Below are 21,557 nucleotides of genomic sequence, written 5' to 3' on the forward strand. Positions count from 1 at the left end.
GGTCGTAAACATTTATTTACCTGTTAAAAAGTGTGTATCAGTTGTTTTTGATACTAGACACTTATAGTACAGCTTTTGTGAAGCGCAATATTACATTCTATCTAACTACCAAATTGCAGTAAAAAATTCTTAAAAATTATGGAATTATTGGCGAAAGTCTAAAAATTGTTTAAGGAACAAATTCACTTTTGCGAGTTATGTACAGGTAGAGCTTAAAACGTTATATCTCAAGAACTATTCGATGTATTAGCCAAAAAGTTATGTCATATGAAAGGTTAGGATTTCAAGTTTTAGATTATTACAATTGTTTCGGAAAAAGTATACAAAATTTATTAAAAGTTGCATTTTGATATTTACGCCCATTTATTACCGCGTCTCGTGGGCGTGGCAGTTTACGGTAATGCTTATATGAATCGCAATATCGCATTCAATAAAAGTGCCAAATTTTATTTAAAAACTCTTAAAAACAGTCGAAACATCGGTGAAAGTCTAAAAATTGTTTCAGGACAACATTGACAGTTTTTGGTTGCGTTCGAGCAAAGTTTGAAACGTTATATCTCGAAAACTAGTTGTTGTATAAACAAGAAAGTTACATCATAAGAAAGGCTAAGATTTCAGCATTGAAATGGATAAATTTGTCTTGTTAAAAAATAAAGAAAAATTCTCCAAAATGGCAACTATGCGTTAACGCCCACTTCTGCCTGTTTAGTGGGCGTGGCAGATTTTTCTTTTTCGGAAAAGATTCTTCATATTCCCCGTTGTCTACATGATAAATTTCATTTAATTATCTTGAAAAATAATCGAGATATTCAATAAAAACCAAAATTGTCTTTAGGCCACAAAAATTGAAAAAATAATTTTCCAATTTTTTTTGTAAAACACCAGGTCACCAGAACCTGGTAGTAGGTGGATTCCTGCACACTATTTTCTTTGAAATGTTATATCTCAGAAACTACTTGAGATATTGATGTGAATGTTTCACTATATGATAGATTGGTAATTGGTCTACAAGATGGTCAACCTTTGGCCCGCCTGGCGGTTGGACAACCCGGTGAAAATGTGGAAAATATAATTAAAACTCGTGTTTATCGGTTGTTTTGGACACTAGGCGCTTATAGTACAGCTTATATGAAGCGCAATCTTCCATTCTATCTAACTGCCAAATTGTATTCCAAAATTCTTAAAAATAGTGGAGTTATTGGTGAAATTCTAAAAATGGTTTCAGGACAAAATTGACTGTTTTTGGTTATGTCCAAGTAATGTTTAAGACGTTATATCTCGAGAACTATTTGATGTATTAGCCAAAAAGTTATATCATATGAAAGGTTAGGACTTAAGCTTTTAGATTTTTACAATTGTTTCGGAAAAAGTGTGCCAAATTTATTAAAAATTGTATTTAGATGTTTACGCCCATTTATTACCGCGTCTAGTGGGCGTGGCAGTTTACGGTAATGCTTATATGAAACACAATATTGCATTCTATAACAGTGCCAAATTTTATTCAAAAACTCTTTAAAACAGTCGAGATATTGATCAAAGTCTAAAAATTGTTTCAGGACAGCATTGACAGCTTTTGGTTGTGGCCGAGCGAGGTTTGAAACGTTATATCTCGAGAACTAGTTGTTGTATAAACAAGAAAGTTACATCATAAGAAAGGCTGAGATTTCAGCATTGAGATGGATAAATTTATTTTGTTAAAAAATAAACAAAAAGTGTCAAAAATGGCAACTATGTATTAACGCCCATTTTTGCCTCATTAGTGGGCGTGGCAGTTTTTCTTTTTCGGAAAAGATTCTCCATATTCCCCCTTGTCTACATGCTAAATTTCATTTAATTATCTTGGAAAACAATCGAGATATTCAATAAAAACCAAAATTGTCTTTAGGCCACAAAAATTGAAAAAATAATTTTCCAATTTTTTTTGTAAAACACCAGGTTACCAGAACCTGGTAGTAGGTGGATTCCTGCACACTATTTTCTTTGACATGTTATATCTCAGAAACTACTTGAGATATTGATGTGAATGTTTCACTATATGATAGATTGGTATTTGGTCTACAATATGGTCAACCTTTGGCCCGCCTGGCGGTTGGACAACCCGGTGAAAATGTGGAAAATATAATTAAAACACGTGTTTATCGGTTGTTTTGGACACTAGACGCTTATAGTACAGCTTATATGAAGCGCAATATTCCATTCTATCTAACTGCCAAATTGTATTCCAAAATTCTTAAAAATAGTGGAGTTATTGGTGAAATTCTAAAAATGGTTTCAGGACAAAATTGACCGTTTTCGGTTATGTCAAAGCAAAGTTTAAAACTTTATATCTCGAGAACTATTTGATGTATTAGCCAAAAAGTTATATCATATGAAAGGTCAGGACTTAAGCTTTTAGATTTTTACAATTGTTTCGGAAAAAGTATACCAAATTTATTAAAAATTGTATTTAGATGTTTACGCCCATTTATTACCGCGTCTAGTGGGCGTGGCAGTTTACGGTAACGCTTATATGAAACACAATATTGCATTCTATAACAGTGCCAAATTTTATTCAAAAACTCTTTAAAACAGTCGAGATATTGATCAAAGTCTAAAAATTGTTTCAGGACAGCATTGACAGCTTTTGGTTGTGTTCGAGCGAGGTTTGAAACGTTATATACCGAGAACTAGTTGTTGTATAAACAAGAAAGGTCACCAGAACCTGGTGGTAGGTGGATTCCTGCACACTATTTTCTTTGACATGTTATATCTCAGAAACTACTTGAGATATTGATGTGAATGTTTCACTATATGATAGATTGGTAATTGGTCTACAAGATGGTCAACCTTTGGCCCGCCTGGCGGTTGGACAATCCTGATAAAATGTGGAAAATATAATTAAAATATGTGTTTATCAGTTGTTATTGACACTAGACGCTTATAGTGAAGCTTATATGAAGCGCAATATTCCATTCTATCTAACTACCAAATTGTATTCCAAAATTCTTAAAAATAGTGGATGAATGGTGAATGTTTAAAAATTGTTTAAGGACCAAATTGACCGTTTTCGGTTATGTCCAAGTAAAGTTTAAAACGTTATATCTCGAGAACTATTTGATGTATTCTCCAAAAAGTTATATCATATGAAAGGTTAGGATTTCAACTTTTAGATTATTATAATCGTTTTGGAAAAAGTGTACCAAATATATTAAAAATTGCATTTTGATTTTTACGCCCATTTATTACCGCGTCTAGTGGACGTGGAAGTTTAAGGTAATGTTTATATGAATAGCAATATTACATTCTAGTAAAGTATAAAATTATAGTGAACAAGGGTATAAGTTTTCGAGTTTTTCTCGGAAATCTGCAATCAGATTGGACTGAAAACTTGTATTTACCGGAACACCACACGCAGAATCCGAAAATCGACTCCATTTTAAGATCCGAGCAACTTTTTTTTAAATTCCATACAGATTTAAATTTCTAATCCTACCGTTATACAGTTAGTGTATTTTTGAATATGCAACATTTTCAAAGTACAATATATCTCTCATCTCAATATACACTCTGCAATTTGAATACTTATTTGAAATAAAAACAATTTTTTTTAAGTTATTTGTTTTTTTTTTTTTGTTTTATTTTATTTTTCAAAACTTTTGGTCTTATATAATCTGTGTTTGGGGTTTTCTTCGTAGGACAATATTAAACATCAATTAAAAAAGAATGCTGATCTTGAGCTTTGTACAAAAATACCATTCTTTCTCGAGCTTCCTTTTGACTTTGATGCTGTAGTAATTATCTGTAAAGAAAAAAGGTTCGAATATGTTGAGTATATATATATATATTTTAATTAAGCTTATTTTAAGTTATTAAGAAAACTTATAATGTAATAGAAAATATATAAACACACCTTATAAAAGAATACAATAAATTTTTCACATATGTATATTTTTATTAAAGTATTTCCTAATAGCATTTTATATGAAGAAATGAAATTGTGTTTTCATTATTATTTATGCAAAATCATTTGTAGACATTCGTATTTAGAAATGATCCCACACTTATTTTAGATTATGATGTCTCGTTTAAAACTATGTAAGTATTTTCTTACACAGTCTTTGTACCAGTCTGTCCATATATTTGTTGTATATGTAATAGTAAAGGTTGAAGTACCCAACACGCGTTGTACGCGGCAACGCGTTATAAGCTTCTGTCAAAAAATTTAGAAATAGTGTATTTTCATTAAACAAGTTACACACTGTAGTTTGTAACGCGTTTGCCGCGAAAAGTTTAGCAACTTTCAACTTTTCACGCGTCGGCAGCTGATCAGGGTTGTATTTCGTTTTGTGTAGAATAAAAAAATACTTATATGAAATAAATTTCACCAACAATGCAAGAAAAATATTAAAAATTTTATCAAAAACTTAAAATTTTGTTTTTTTTAAACAGTAATAGCGTTAAAAGATATTAAATGAAAGATCAAAACTTGTGTAACTTGCAGCTTATAAAGCGCAAAATGTTTGAAAAGCGTTGCCGCTTCAACGCGTGTTGTGTACTTTCCACCTTAAAACAGTAGTGCGTATGATTTTTACAATATAATACAATTTACAATTTTATGCTGTATTTACTGGCAATTTATTTGAATCTAGTTGAACTTGAATTTTATTTAATATTTTTTTTAATATTTCTTGTCTTAATAATAGAAACAATAATAAAAGCATGATTTTGTTGTATTATCGCTTATTTATTTTATTAATTTATGCGATTCTATTAAATAATTTTTCATTATTTATTTACAAAACAAAAAATAAGAAAGAAAAAATCAATTTAAATACAGCAACAAAATTTACAATTCTACTATTAAAGGTGCAGCCCAACAAAACGCATTGGGTGAAGGCAACATGACGGAGGTCAGTCAGTCATTCGTTCGTTCGTTCAGCCAAACAGCCTGTTCAATTTGTATTTGATATTTAAATGAAAAATTGTTTGCTCGTTTAATATTAAATAACTTTGTTTTTGTTTATTTTACAACAAACATAAAGCATAAAAAACAAAAACAATATTGTCATGTTTGTCAATTTAAACACCATAAACACAACACCATTTTTAATGAATAGTTTTAAAGAAAAAAATATATTTTACATAAAAGGATAGAAACAACTTGCAAAAACATTAAAAAAAAAACAAAAACAAATTAAAAGCCCAAAACACAAAATTGTTCTTAACGTTTCATTGGGCCATTTAATTAGTAAATGTAGCATAAGTCGCCAACAGTCTTATAAATAAAAAAACATAATAATTCAGGGAATCTTAAATTCCTCGATTCATTTAAAAATTTCTAAAATTATTATGAAATCCATATTCTATAATACTTGCAACAAATTTTGGGAATCCCTGCTGCAAAAAAGAACTTTTCAGTTGGCGCAAAAATTTCGTTTTTGTAAACATTTATCACATTTAAGAATTATTTAGCATAATGTGTAAGTAAGCATGATTAATCATAATATGATTAAATATTTACAACAACTAGAAAGGAACAACAAAATATTTAACAAAGCAAAAAATATACAACAGAAAAAAAATCACATGAAATTTATCTTAATAAAAAAAGAGAAGGGTATTTTTATTCTATAAATTACACATTTTATTTAAAAAAGGCAGTTAACTATTGATTGTAGCTTACACAGCTTCAATGCTATTTGAAAATTACAAACATGAATAAATTGTTTTAAATTTTATTAATTACTCCATATGGTAATATATCAAATATATTAAACACTTCAAGAAATTTCAACAAAGTTTATTAATAATAATAAACATTTTCTTTCAGTGTAACAGTTTATCATCATTATCAACATCCATTCAATGAACTCTGCACTCACTGCCAGGTTACAAGTTGATAAATTGTTAAAATATTCCTCCTTTTGTATGTTTTTTAATTACCTTAGATCGATTAGTAATAAATATTTCAAGTTTTATTTCAAGGTTATTGTTACTTGATTTCTTTCTAACAGTACAAATTAGTAAAAATCCTATAAATAGAACTGATGATTAATACCACTGATTGTGGCAAGAAGAATTAGAAAAAAATATATGACAAAATGTTCTTATACAATGCATCATTTTATGCAAACAATTTTTTTGTTGTTTCAAATTATAATAATGAATTGAATATTTCAAAGAAATTTAAGTTTGTCACTCAAGCGGCAGAATTACACTCAAAATTATTAGTACGAAGGTTAAGCAATTATTACTGAGAAGTATTGTGAGCAATAAATAGAGTTAATTATTAACAGTTTAAGCATCCAGAGACATTTTGAGTCAGAGATGGATAATTTTATTCATCCATTTCAAACACATAGCAAACACTTAACTAAACAGTTCAAAGATTAGTCTTTAGTCCATAATCTAGTCTATATCTAGTCTATAGCCTAGACTAGTCTGGTCTATAGTCTAGTCTATAGTCCGGTCTATAGTCTAGTCTATAGTCCGGTCTATAGTCTAGTCTATAGTCCGGTCTATAGTCTAGTCTATAGTCTGGTCTACAGTCTAGTCTGTCATTTAGTCTGTAGTATAGTATATTCTCTTTTTACATTTATTTTCACATTTAGTTTGTAGTCAACTCTTTATTTTACTTAACGGCCTGATTCAGTTTTTTATCTAATCTGAATAGTTAAGCGCCTAGTTGGCTAAGACCATTTAGTTTGAATTAACTAACATTTTACCATGAGTGTATTCTTAAATAAACACTAAACGTTTACATGTATATCAGGTTAAATTTTTAGATAATAAATCAAAATAACTTTTAGTTTTGTATAACAATTTTTACAATTTTTACAATTGAACAAACATAGTCTATCTGTCTGACTGACTTGTGACATTGTAAAACTACACACACATACACACAACAAAAAGAACTTAACAGACTGTAGGGGATACTCCAATAGAGTATGAAGTGTTAATAAATCTAATTTATGATATAAATTTACATAAAATCAAATTTGTAATTAAAATTTCAATTGTTGAACAAACACCCACACACATTAGAATTAACAACAATAAAAATACTAAACACCACAGGCCAAATGAGTAAATGCATTATATATTATAAAGAAACAACAAAAACAAAACAAGTCATTTTAATAATTTCAATTATTCAGGGTTATTCCTGTACTTGTTTTTGTTACAGTGATATAGTGATATAACGAGAAGAGTAATAACAAACAAATTGCTTAAATATTAGATAATTTATTTGAAAATATTTTCAAATGACTAAACTAAATTGAAAAGAATATATTTAGAATTATTACCAGATAAAAATAGAGTCCAAAAACACTGACGAATAAGGATAATCAGCAAGTAGTAATAAACGATTATCCCCCAAACAGATTATAAGTTAATAACCTGAGCAATCGTCTATCATTAATCGATAGCGTTTACAATTGTAATCAATTTATTAATTGAGTTATTGTTCACATATCTCACTTTTTTGAATGAAGATGATTATTATTTTCAAATATAAAGCAATGTCTCATGCTGACCAGTTCTCACCAACAAGTGTTAAAGGTCTTAAAGTGTTAAAGATTTTATTAAATGATTAGTGTCTAGTGACTAGTTTCGAAATATTAGCATGTATCAATTTAATAAATTTACAAATTAATCAGATTTTTTTTTTAATTTCTATTTCCGTTTTTAACATTGTTAAATTTTAGACAATACAAATATGTATTTATATGTATATATTTGTGTTATTTTTAAAAAATGTTATAAGTTTTTTTTTCATTCAATTTACAACAAATAACTAATACCACTTGATATATTGAACAGAAATTAATTATAAAACCTTTTGTCACCTCCACTCTTATGTGTACAAAAAAAAAATTATAATCAATGATAAATTATCTTTACAAATTCCATGAAATATTAAGAAGTTGTTATTTTATTTACGTTGTGCGTTTTATATATAAAAATTTATTAACAAATTTTAAAATTAATTTTTTTAATTAATTTTTTTTTTGTTTTTTGGTCATTTAAGAAGAAAAAATTTAATATGAATTTTAGTATAAAAATGTAATAAATAATAATTTAGAAAAGACGTTTTATTGAATGAATCAAAGATGCTTTAAACATACAGAAACAAAAACAACAAAAATGTGAAAATAAAGTAATAAAATTAATTTCGTTGTTGTGAATTTCTTTAACGCCCACATTGTCTTAATGAAATACGATTTGTTTCTAATTTTTTGACTCTACAAAACACATTAATAAACAGACTTTTTAAATAATAATAATTAAAAACAAAAACTCAATTAAAATATTAACATTTATCTAAAGCAAGTAGCAAACAGATATATCCAAATACACAGTTAACACTTTAAGTATAAAATATATTTCCAAAATATTTTCTTATTTATTCAATTTATTCGCTCGTAAAGGAATAATAATTATATAATTTTATTTTAACTTAAAAACGAGCTAAATTTTATTGATTTTAAATCATTCGAGAATGAATGAAAAAATCTTTAATTCGTAGAGGTAGTTCTTTTAGCTTTTCAAACAGTTGATATATATTTTAATTATTTAAATTGTCTTTACGTTGAATTGTTCCCGGGGTTGTAGAGGAACTGAAGAAATCTTAATTATTAACTTTATAATTTCGATTTCATTTAATTAATTACTTTTTTTAAAAAGTTTATTTAATAAATAAAAAAAATTAACCCATTAAGGCCCATTATTACCACTTGCCAATAACTAAAAGTAGGATCTTAATAAGATTTTAAAGTAAAAAACAAACTCAAAATCATATTCCACTCAAGGGAAAAGTATTAAATTGTTTTTAAACCATGGGTTAATATTATTAATTTATATTTTCCTTATCATTTCGTATATGTTTTCTACAAAAAAATTAAATTAAATTTTAAATTAACTCAAACAACTCCAATTTATTGTGGCTTTCATATGCAAATTTTTTGAAAAAAAAACACATACAAAACAACGCAAAAGTAAACTGGTGTAGCTAAATTCATTAAAAATAAAGTATATATTTCAAATAGAATTTAAACAAAAACAAAAATAAATTGAAAATAAAAAACACGAATTCATAGCCGCATACATTGTAGAAGATTAACGACAACAATGGAAAAAATTAACTTTTTTTTGCCAAAAAAATAATACTTAAAAAAACAAAACGAAAAAAATGCGAAATAAAATTCTATTAACGCTGGTTTGTAATTTATTTCACATTTCAGGCTCCAGTGAGACGCTAGACTTTTAACTACGATAATTTTTGCCGAAAGTGTTTAGCAGCAACACAACATAAATTAATGTTTGTTTTGTTGTTTTATTTTTTGTTGGAAAACAAAAACTAAACTACGCTTTTGAATACCTCACATTTCACACACTCACACACACTCTAATGCATTTCCAGAGATCCGCTCAGGAAATAAATTAATCTAATGCATGACAAGTAATACAAAGCATACATACATATACAAACGTTCAAATTCTAAAACTAACACACTTAAAACTAATATGTAGATCTAAGTAGTAACATCGGTCATAGATAGATTATTTTCCATTTTTTAAACTAGTTTTTAGACATTAATAGCCAAAATTTTTAATCTAAGTCCAAAATTTATCAATGGAATTTATATATTAATTTACTACACAGCAAAAACTGGATAATGGCATTTACTTCGATAACCGCTTACTCCTGAATGACTTGCGTATACTTAGATAAGTAAGTACTTCGTTCACTGTTTTTCACACCAACACAATAAAACAACTATGCAGTGGTATTGTCAGTTAAATAGCGAACTAAAGAACAACTTTTTAACTTTTTATTTGTAAGTACTTTTATAAGTAGTGGTTTGTAGTCAAGCGTGATAAGTGCTAGCCTTTAATGAGCTTTTTAACTCATTACTTTTAAATTTGTATATGTAAGTAGTTACAAAAGTACTGATTTGTAGACAAACGTAGTAAGAACTCGCCTCCAATGACTTTTGGTGTTGTCTGTTTGAAATTTTTTATCTGCTATACATATTTTTTCATTAAAATCTCATTTAAATAAAAAAAACTTAAGTTTCCAACCCTGTCTGCAATTATTTAACTAACTAAATTACAAAAACGTATATCTATAAAAATAAAAACAAAGCCATTTTATCAAATTCGCACAATTTGTATTAATATGCTACTCTTTTTTTGACTATATGCTCTTTTATTGTTCCATACACTTTGAGAAATTACAAAAAAATGAAAAAAGCTTAAAATCGGAAAGCAAAGTGTAATTCTATAAAGAATATGATTTCAAATATTTTTGCATTATTTAAAACATTTTCGAATTTAAATTTTAATACTTATCTATGTTATTAAAGGATGTGCATATTGTCTATATTTAAAAGGTAGTATACGGGCTTTTAATAAGAATAAAAACATATACAATTTTGAACTGCCTATATTATAATACATTGTTTTTCTCAGTGTCTCAACAGTAGTGCAAAATAACGTTAATTACCATGTTTTTTATGGGCTATATACAAATCAGTATTATATATACAATTCAGTACTTTAGTACTCTTTTTTGTACCATTTTTATACCCTACACCACTATGGTGGGGAGGGTATTATACGTTTGTGCTGATGTTTGTAACATACAAAAAATATTGGTCCAATACCCACCTTAAAGTATACCGATCGATTCAGAATCATTTTTTGAGTCGATTAAGACATGTCCGTCCGTCCGTCTGTCCGGCTGGCTGGCTGTCCATGTAAACCTTGTGCGCAAGGTACAGGCCGCAATTTTCAAGATAATTTGATGAAATTTGGACCAAGCATGTTTTTTGGCACAGGGACGAAGCCTATTGAAAATGGTTGAAATCGGTCCAATATTTCACCTAGCCCCCATACAACCGTACCTCCCGATTTGAACTTTTTATGCCATAATTACGTCAAATATTCTGCTGTCTCTTTAAAAATTGGCACAAATAAGTTTTATATAAGTATAAATGGCACTGCAGATTTTCGTAAGGATCGGCCAAACCCCCCTTCAAAAAATGACTTAAACGTCTAAAATTGACTTGCAACCATTTGTATCGCAATGAAACTCAACAAAACTAACTGTTATTTAGAAATATATCCTTTTCCCAAATTAACCGAGGATCGGTACATATTTGACCTATATAAAGCCTCATTAAGAAATTTTAGTTTTTTATCAATAAATTGCTTAAATATTTTGGAATTATTGGTAATATTCAACATAAAATTTCTTTATAAAAAATAAAAATTTTATAAAAAGTAAAAATTTTAAAAATATACTCATGATGTAGGGTATTATATGGTCGGCCATGCCCGACTATACTTTCCTACTTGTTGGTTACTAAAAATACCACCGTCAAAAGACTATAGACAGACAACAGACTAGTATATTATATAGACTTGTCCATGTAATAGAGAACATACTAGTCCATACACTAAACAATAGACCAGCTATTGTCTAATAAATAGACCAGCAATTGGACTAGTCCATAATCTAGTCAAAAGACTAGTCAATAGACTAGTCCATAGACTGGCAACTCATAAACTAGTCTACAGGCCAGTTTACAAATTTGATTATGAACTCTCTAATAGAAACAAGGCGAAAAGTAATTTACAACTTTTACGCCTGATACATATGTATTTAGCATCCACATATACACAGTCCAATTAAAAAAGCAAAACCTCATACAATGTATCTGTAGATTTTAGTTTGATACAAACATTTAGTTACTTTCATTAATTAACTTATTTAAATCATTTAATTTGTTTTACAAGTGACATGTTTTGCGTGCCAATTGAATTTTTTTCTCATTTTATTTATTGTTTCTTTAATTTTGATTTGACTTTTTCATGATCTGTTTTTTTATTTTAGTTTTGACCATTATTAATGATATCATTGCTTAAAAAAAATTATACAAACAATTACTTAATAATTAAATTAAAAAAGAACAAATGAACGAAATATTTGATGTATTTAGCATTTTTGTTTTGTTGCCATTAGATTGGACACTTCTGTCAAAGGCAAATACTAATCAAAAAAAAAAAAAAAAAAAAGATAAATTCAATTCAAATTAAAAAATAAATAAAAGTACTTGAAAGTCGCAATTTAGTTTGATTTCTAAAAAGCAAAGTAAATAACAAATGAATTTCGATTGGCTGGTAGAATATTTAAGTTATTTAATTAGTCACTAGACAAAGTTAGTATTGGTGGATTATAATCAAAAGACAAACAAAACCACAATACAAACAAAGAAATACTTTTTACTTACTGATTACAAGTTTTTTTATTAAATTAAAAATAAATTATGGTCTATTGATAGTGGTTTTTAAGCAGAGAGATATAAATTAAAGAATTTTTTAAACTTATTATGTTTAACTATTATCGACTTTTGATCTCGAAATATTTTCACATTGATCATTAAGTATTTTTATACACATGATCTGGCCACACACTTGTACACTCACACATACACTTATCAATTAATAGTTTATCAATTTGAAATATTTCTTTATATTTATATGTTTGTGAGTTTGTGTGAAAAGTGTTCTAAATAGAAACAACCTCTAGGCGTTTTAAACGTCCTTGAGTGATGATAATTTCTTTGTTGAATCATTCAAAAGTGACTTGTATTAGAATCTAAAAGATTTATTTGTTTATTGAAAATATATAGCTAAAGTACAATTTATAGGATGGTGTGAATAAATGCTTAATAATAAAGACAAAATAAAAATTCTTATTTTATTTATTTTAATATAGTGTTAAGAACAAAATACGAAAATTTTTTATTATCGCGAACGAATGTAGTTTTAAGGCAAATCATGTTTTTTTTATTATAATAAAATGACAAAAAAGTTGCAGACTCCTGTTTAAAAGCTTTAAATGCCCATAATTGTTTATTTATCACATTTTAACAGCAACATACTAATTAATAATTTTTTTAACAATCGATCACTTGTAACAATCCAACAACATTCCCCATTAAATAAAAAAAACAAGCAACAAATTTATAAACAAATTCGAAAAGTTCAAGATCATAACCCAAAAGAAATAATATATAAAAACAGGTAGCACTTTAGGAAAACTTTTTTAAGCTAAACAATAGAACAAATAATTGACCAGCCAAAAAAAAAAAACAAATCAACAAACTATTTTTTACTTATACACATAATTTTGTTTGTTTAAAACAAGTCTTGTAAAAGTGTCATATTAAAAGATTAAATAAATTTGTCAAAAAATTTCTCAACACCAAAGTCCTTGTATGAGGCTTATAGAAGTTATTAAAAAAAATAATTAGAATAACGAAATAAAAATATAATAAAAATTTATCTCTAAACAATAAAGCAATAACAAGATGATGAATGAATAATTTGTAAATTTGACAAATGTGTTTTTTATTTTTTTTCAATATTTTACAGACTAGGAACTTGATTTTTATTTATAAAAAACAATAACATGCAATGCACTTACAGAAAAAACCGATAAATACCTAAGTAATACATTTCATAAGATTTGAGAGAGATTTAGATTTTTTTGAAGAACTCAGATATTTATAAAGTCCAGAACTGGAACTGAACTAATACTGAACTAGAACTGAACTAGAACTGAACTAGAACTGAACTAGAACTGAACTAGAACTGAACTAGAACTGAACTAGAACTGAACTAGAACTGAACAAGAACTGAACTAGAACTGAACTAGAACTGAACTAGAACTGAACTAGAACTGAACTAGAACTGAACTAGAACTGAACTAGAACTGAACTAGAACTGAACTAGAACTGAACTAGAACTGAATAGAACTAGAAACTGTCTGTAAGTGAACTAAAGTAGAACTATACTATACTATACTATACCGAACTATACTACAGAAGAACTGAACTATACTATACTAGAACCGAACAAAAACGACTTTCAATTAATTTTTAAGTATTTCATGGGTTTTCCGCCTTATGTGTTTCTTGCAAACTGTCTGTATGGATGTGTTCACATCAATAAATATAAGGGTGTTGGTCTTAATTGCAGAGTATAAAATGAAAACATATGACTGATTGCTCGTTCAGTTTTTTAAATTTGTCATAAACATTTCACAACAACTGAGTTTTTGGGTTATTAAAACGATTAGCAGCTTTGAGTTCTTATTTCTTATAAGCTCTTTTATGTCTAACCTGCTCACGGATATTCATCAAAAGGACGAATAAGAGGAAGTAAGAGTAAACACCATAAATTTGCCATTCACGGTGCATGAATGAACAACAAAAGAGCAAGGTTCAATATTGATCCAATTTTTCTAGGAAATACAATCCAAAAAAAACATGGAAAAACAGCCAACAGTTAAAGGTCCTTTACTAATTGTGAGAAGGGAAGGCAGACTGTGTGTGTGGAATATGTAAGTTTGAGATTGTGGTGGTTTTATTATTAAATAGTACAACATTTTAGTATGTTCGTAAATTTTACGAGCAATTCGGAGTCGTGCACGCACGCAAAACACACTTTTTTGTAGTTTATTTTATTTTGTTGCCAGTTGTTTTTACGATTTCTACGCCAACATCATTTAAATGCACACATACAAATGTAAAATGACTATTTAGTGGCATTTGGAAATAGGAAAAATATTTACAATTCAGCAGTTTTAAAAGGAATCAATGAACCACTTTTTGGATTAAATTTTAATATAGTTGTGACGATACTTTATATGTAACTTAGAAAGCAGTTATTGATATATTTATCTATATGGTTGAAATATCACATGTTATAATAACTAGTAATTTAACAAATTCTGAAATCACCAATTCCGGATAAACGCCACGAACTGTAGGGATCCGCATTGTTCCTCAAAAGTATGTGTATGTATATGAGTGTGTTTGTGTATGTACACAAACCATTTACGATAATTTTGCTTGCTCTTCCAACATGTAGCATGAAACATGACAAGAAATGAAAATGAAATTGAGCCAGCCGCCATTGTGCCACGTCAAACTGGCGCCACATTTTTATTACGATGGCAGTATGGCTGTTTTAAAAATTGTTGCTTTTTTATTCTTGTTTTTGTTGCGAAATACAAATAAAAACTACTATTACTAAATACACACACACATAGTTACACACTCATACTAACACACAAACATAAGTACCAAAGTTTAACACGAACTTAAATGTCCTTTTTTAGTGACTGAGTTTGTGTTTGTTAGTTGGTTTCTAAAGAAGTTAGTAAAAGGAAACCCCCAGTAGATAAAGCTTAAACTGACACACTTTGTATGCTTTACAAAAGAAAAGAGTCCCACTGTGGCCTCTATTTGTAGTGGTGGTATTAGTGTTTAAGTTGGTTGGTGTTATGGAACAGTTTGCACTATAAACCATTTACCATATTGATGGCCTTGTAGTTGTTGTATTTTTTCTTTTTGTTTCTTTTGCCCGATTTTCTCTTTTTAAATTGATGTGGTTCTCAAAGGCGTTGGTGTTTTTTACATTTAGTTTTATTTGACGTATTTAATATGTATGCAAGTTAACGGAAGATACCAACAACTATTTTATTTGTTTTTTGCAAATTACTACAACAGCCAAAAACAACTTTTAAATTGTCATCATTGTGCTAGTAGTTTAGTTTAAACTTTTATATAAAGAAAGTTTTTTTCTGAAAATAATAATAAAACTTAAATATAATAAATGTGGAATTTACCTTAAATGTAAAAAAAGAAATAAATTTATCTTAATCATACGTACGGGTGTACAATTTGTACATCAAGGCGTATGAATGTTATTAATCATTTAAAATTTTTTCTTTTGTTATACTCGTATGTTGGTGGGTGTGTGTGTTGCATTATTTTATTCTTTAATTTTTATTAATATATATTTTTGTAGTTGATTGTTTTAGAGAATTCGTCTACATTTGCTTTTATGACCTTCAAAGGATATAAATACATAAAAGAAAAATAATGTCAAGTACATATTTAAGTCATTAGTTTTGTGTTAAATTTAGTTTGCAAATGATTTGTAATTTTTTTTTAGAAAAAATATGTCAAAATATTTAAATGTCAAATAGTAAAAAATCACTTACATAAAAAACTGACAGGAGTAAAATTTTGAAGTAAAAGAGAAAGTTGGCGAGGTTGATTTGGAAAGTTATTATTGAATTTTGATTTATTATTAAACTATTATGGAGATGTTTAGTATTTTACAATTATACCATTATTTCTTCTAGATTTTCAGAACCGTATGTGCCTACAACATGTATATCAAAAAAAAATGTATTCAAAAGACCTTTCATATAATCTGTATGTGTAAATATTTCCTAACTTATAGAAAAATATAGTCGAAAATATGGGGTTTTGAGGATTTTGATTTTGTCTCAACCATGTATGTTCAAAAATATACATGGGAATCATTTTTATAAGTTAATAATTTTAATATAATAAAATAAAATAAAAAAGTAATAAAAAATGCAATAATTAATTACCTGCTGATTAAACTGATGACTGTTGCTTAATGATCTGAAATTAAAAAAATAAATAAATTATTAAAAATTCAATAAGATTTAAGATTAATAAAAGTTTAAATAAATTTTGCAAAAATAAAAAAAATCATGTGAGTCAAAAAGCGACAATCGTTTTTATAATATTAAGATGACACTCATTCACTTCCACTGACTTTTCATAATACTCAAAGACAGCGGGATTAAAATTAAATTAAAGACAATAATAATATGTTGAGAACACAACAAGACCGCAATACATTACGTTGTTGAGAGCTTCAAATAAAATATGTACTTGATTACCGGTGTTGTTGTTGTAACCTAAAGTTTTTTTCTTCTATGTGTCTGTCAGTCAGTCAATACAACAATTTCGTACAAACGTAATGTATTCACTCAATACCAGGCGCACAAAATTATGCAGAAAGTTTCTTTAGAACTTAAATAAACAACAAAATGAAATTAAAAGCAATAACAAGAACATACATATACATATACATAAGCTTTTGAATTAAACAAAAACAGCGAACGAGAATACAAATAAACATTCGTACACACATAGATACATACATACATACATATATATATAAACATTAAAAAGCCACCTTTATATTGTATGCATAAATGTTTTGATTGTGATTTGGTATAAGGGGGGTTGTGGGGTTCGAAGCGTAAGTAACTCAAAGAAAGAGCGAATAAGATAAACAACAGACCCCAATTTCATTACATATACATACATTCATATGTACATATGTATGCTGATTTGATTGTGTAGTGTGGATTCAAAGGGGGTTTTGGCAAGCTAGAGGAGTGTTTCACGAGGTGTTTGTATTAAGTTTTTGTTGTTGTTGGCATTTGTATTAAAGCTGTTAAAGGCTCTATAAATCTACTTTTGTTATTGTCATATACCTTGCCCTGCTATACTCCCTCTCCCACTAATGCAGCAGTTACTTTAACGATTTTGTACAATAACAATTTATGGTATAGTGCAAAATATTTGTTAGAGTTATTGTTGTTGCTTTTGCCATAATCTTCGTCGTCGTACAATCATATAAAATACATTTTATATGCCTTCGGTTCTGAACGTTTTAGATGATTGTTGTTGCTTTTCAAACACATACAGACTTGCGATTTTTTTTTGTTGTATTTGCTGGTATTTCTCTAGCTATGTGCGATTATTTGGCTAACCCGACCAGAGTAAAACTTCGTTTGCTCGTCTTTTGTCGTTGTTTGTAGCGGTGTTCGACGTCAGGACTGGTTTCAGCCAATCAACATTTAGCATGGCGTGATCGTTGGCAAATCATGTTCAAGTGATGATGAGAGAATGTGCTAAAAATAGAATATTCACATTCACAAGCATTTGACGAGTCTTAATGAATGTTAGACTCACTTTCAGTCTAACATTTTGTCGCTTTGACTTGGCGTGCGCTTCAACTTTGTTATTGTATTTCTTTTTTTCACATTTTTTTGTGTTTTCAAAATTGATTTTTGTTGGTCGTTTGGGTCGTTTGGGGGGATTGTTACGGGGCATTAGCTACCGACTTTAGTGCAAGTTGTTGGTTCGTTGTTGGGTTGGTCGGACTATTTGGCGTCTCCACTCATTAGTAGGTAGTCACTTAGAATATGTGTTAGTTGTGTGGATTTTAATAGTTTTTTTTTATTTATTGTTATTATTTTCTATTCGCTTGCATTTGTATTCAAATGTTTTTATTTATTTGTTTTGTTTTTTTATTTTTCTGTTTTTGTATAGAAATAGCCCGTGTTTGTATGTTTATGAGTATTTTATTAATTTACAATTTTCAACATTAGACCGGTTGCGGTTTTTTGCAATTTTATTATTATTATATTTTTGCTCTTTTAACTTAACTAGGAGTGGGTGGAGGAGGGGCTGTATAAAATGATAAATATTTTTTTTAATGATTTTATTATTGCTTGAGTACGTGTGTGCTTAACGTATGCGGCCCAAATTGTTTGTGAATCTTTTAGATCCAACAAGTATCTTTTTAAGTAATTTTTTTTTTGTTGCGTAGCCGCAGTAGTCTGTCAAAAACGTTTCGTCTGCTTTAAATATTTATTCTGCTCTGGATGTTTTGATTGTTTTTTTGTGATGTTTTCTTCTTTACTGTTTTATTTTCCTGTACTAAACATTTCTAAAAATTGGTTTCGTTTTTTTTTTATTTTGTGAAGGCGTAAAGTAGTGACTTGACACAAACCCTCATCATCATATGTATGCTCCAAAAGTCTACACATACATTTTTTTATTAAAATTTATTTTTGATTGATGAGTGGAGAAGCTGTTTGACTTACTGACTGAATGAACAGTATTCATATAAGTTACAGAGGCTCCAAGAACGGACACAAAAGTATGCTTAACAGACAGACTACTCGTGAATATATATTGTATGCCTGACTGCTTCAAAGAGGCAACTTGTGTACATATGTACATACATTCCCTGCTTATTATGTGTAAAAATCATTGTTATTTATTAAAACAGCATAAAATAAATCCCTCTTTTAAAAATTTTTTTCTTTTCATTTATTTTAGTTTATTGTTTTGTTTTAATAAAACGAACATGTGTATGGAATGCAAAAATTTTAATAAAAAAAAATCCACGAAAAAACACTTAAAGTCGGAAATTAGGTTAATGCAGTGAATTGTCATCGCAAATTAAAATCATGCTCTTGGGGCATTTAATAACAGTTTTGTGCAAGTTATTTTTGGTATTTCATAAAGTGTGATCAATTAACGTGACATATAAATATTTAAGATAAATTTAAAAACAATTATATATTTCAAGGCTAAAGTTTGTAGCAGTAAATATTAGAATTTTATGTTTTTTTGGTTTTGCAAAATTTCTTAAAAAAAAACATTAGAATTTTTTAACTAAATATTTTAAAATAAATTACAACTGTTATCAACATTGTAAATTGTTTATAATATAATAATTATCATCTAATCCCTTTATAAATAAGCAGAGCAACCAAAATTATATATATGTACTTCTAGAAAGTTTTTGTTTAAATTTTGTCAGATTTTTATAGAAGTTTTAAATGTTTTATTTTTTTGGTTACTCTGCTTTAGCATATCAGTTAAATTTTCCAGGAGATATCAATGTTTAGAAATATTTCAGATAGTTTTATCTCTATCTAAAGGTATTCCTTTGATAGCGACAGCGAAATATACAAATGTCCGATTATCTTTGGAATCAAAGAACACAAATCAAAAACGTATGCCCCGACTTAACCCATTAAGTTAATAAAGAACTTAAAAAGCACATATTTTAACAGTTTGCTAAACCATAAACTTAAATAAATAATTAAGTTAAAGCAGCATATTTTAGTGAAATAAAATTTGAAATTCAAATTTAAAGATATCATAAATAAAGGCGGACTGTTGAGACCGCTATTTAAATAAAAAACATAATTTTAACGAAAACGGGCTTACCTCAACTGATTAAAATCGTGCTATAGGTGTACGTGAATATGCGAGTGACCAATATGCCTTGGGATCTTATCTAACCAAAAGGTTGTTTTCAGTAAAGAACGAAACAAACGAAAAACTGAAAGATAAGAACAACTTCAACAAAAATATGTTGTTTTAACATTTGTAAACACTCGTGTTGTGAGTATTTTGCAATTTATTAACAAATACGTCACTTTATAGTGTGTTTGATAAAGATAAGAACAAAATAATCAAAAAAATATGTGCATTCGTCAAACTTATGAAGCACAATTCTATTTAGCGAAATGAGTACACTATATGATTCGTAATGGAAGTTTTTTTTCGCCAAAAAGACAAAACAATATTATTGAGGTTCAAAGTGCCAAAAAGAAAAAATGCGATTGAAGATATTCCTATAGTTTATAATAATCATAAAGTTATAAAATACAAAAAAAATAAGATAAAAAAGAAACTTAAATTTTGAACATTTATAATTTAAAATTAAATTTTTGTAAAGACAAATTTCTTTAAGCCCTGATAATGATCATTATTTTTAATACAAAAAATATATATTTCTTAATTAAAAAAAAAAAAGAATTAGATTTTTTCTTTAAATGTCTAACCGACAATTGATGATGATTCTTAAGAATGACTAAGATAGAATACGTTGTTATGTACTTTAAAGGCGTAATATTTTGTTGTATGTTTTATGATTTATGAAAGTCATAAGACTAACAATCATAAAACATCAAAAAAATCAAAACAGAAACCTCTTAACTTTTGAGAAATAAGCAAGAAAACAACATTACTAATCCCTTTTTCACACCGATAAGCAGTTGCATAAATTATTTTACTCATACCAAATGATTTTTAGGACTTTTGTTTGATTTTCTATATTTTTTCAGTTTTATTTCGTTTAATTTTGGGCTGCCAAAAAAAAACACGAATAAAAACAACAACTAACACCAAGCTAATTCAAGGTCACCTCCTGCGTATATAGAAAACTTAAAAAATAGAAACACTAAAATCACTTAATACAAACACATACATCACTCACACACTCACAACAAAATTACTATATGCATTTGCTGAAAATTAATTTTAATGTTGATGACTAAACCTGGCAAATGCATTAAAGCGCAAGCGCAACTTAAACAGCAACAATAACATGTGTAAGAGACAGGCTGCTAAGAAGAGTTCTTTTCTCTCTTGTACAAATAAAAAACTAACAGGAGCTTAAATACATTTTTGACCTTCAACTTCATTTTGGTTCCAAATCCAAAATAAAAAAACAACAACTGTTTCTGCCAAAAATACATATTGCAGTTAAAAATAACAATTTTCTGTTGGGGAATGAATATATGTGCGAGTGGGTTTGTGTGTAAGTCTGTATGTGTGTGTGTGTAAGCATGATACTTTTTTAATGTTTAACATGCATTAACTTTTTTTTGTTTTGTTGTTGTTTGTTTTCCTTTTTATTTCTTTTCTTTATACCGGCATTAGTTGTGTATTTGTATTAGTTTTAACTCTTCATTTCATTAGGTGTGTGAGAGAGATATTATGAAAAGCAGAGAGTAAAGCTACAAAGCTTTAGTTTAAATTAAAAGCTACAAATTTACAATTATTATTCGTGACTTT

General features: G+C 28.0%; 1 long non-coding RNA gene across 1 annotated transcript in view; it reads right to left on the reverse strand.

The window, feature by feature from the left end:
• Positions 1-3,600: 3,600 nt before the first annotated feature.
• The window catches only part of LOC124418675, a 78,931-nt gene continuing 60,974 nt past the window's right edge, over positions 3,601-21,557 (reverse strand). The window contains exons 3-4 of the long non-coding RNA XR_006940136.1: positions 16,466-16,499; positions 3,601-3,778 (exon numbers count right to left, since the gene is read on the reverse strand). This is a non-coding gene — a long non-coding RNA (uncharacterized LOC124418675). The remainder of the gene's footprint in view (positions 3,779-16,465; positions 16,500-21,557) is intronic.

This window comes from Lucilia cuprina, chromosome 3 (assembly GCF_022045245.1).
Source record: "Lucilia cuprina isolate Lc7/37 chromosome 3, ASM2204524v1, whole genome shotgun sequence".
Taxonomy (NCBI): Eukaryota; Metazoa; Arthropoda; class Insecta; order Diptera; family Calliphoridae; genus Lucilia; species Lucilia cuprina.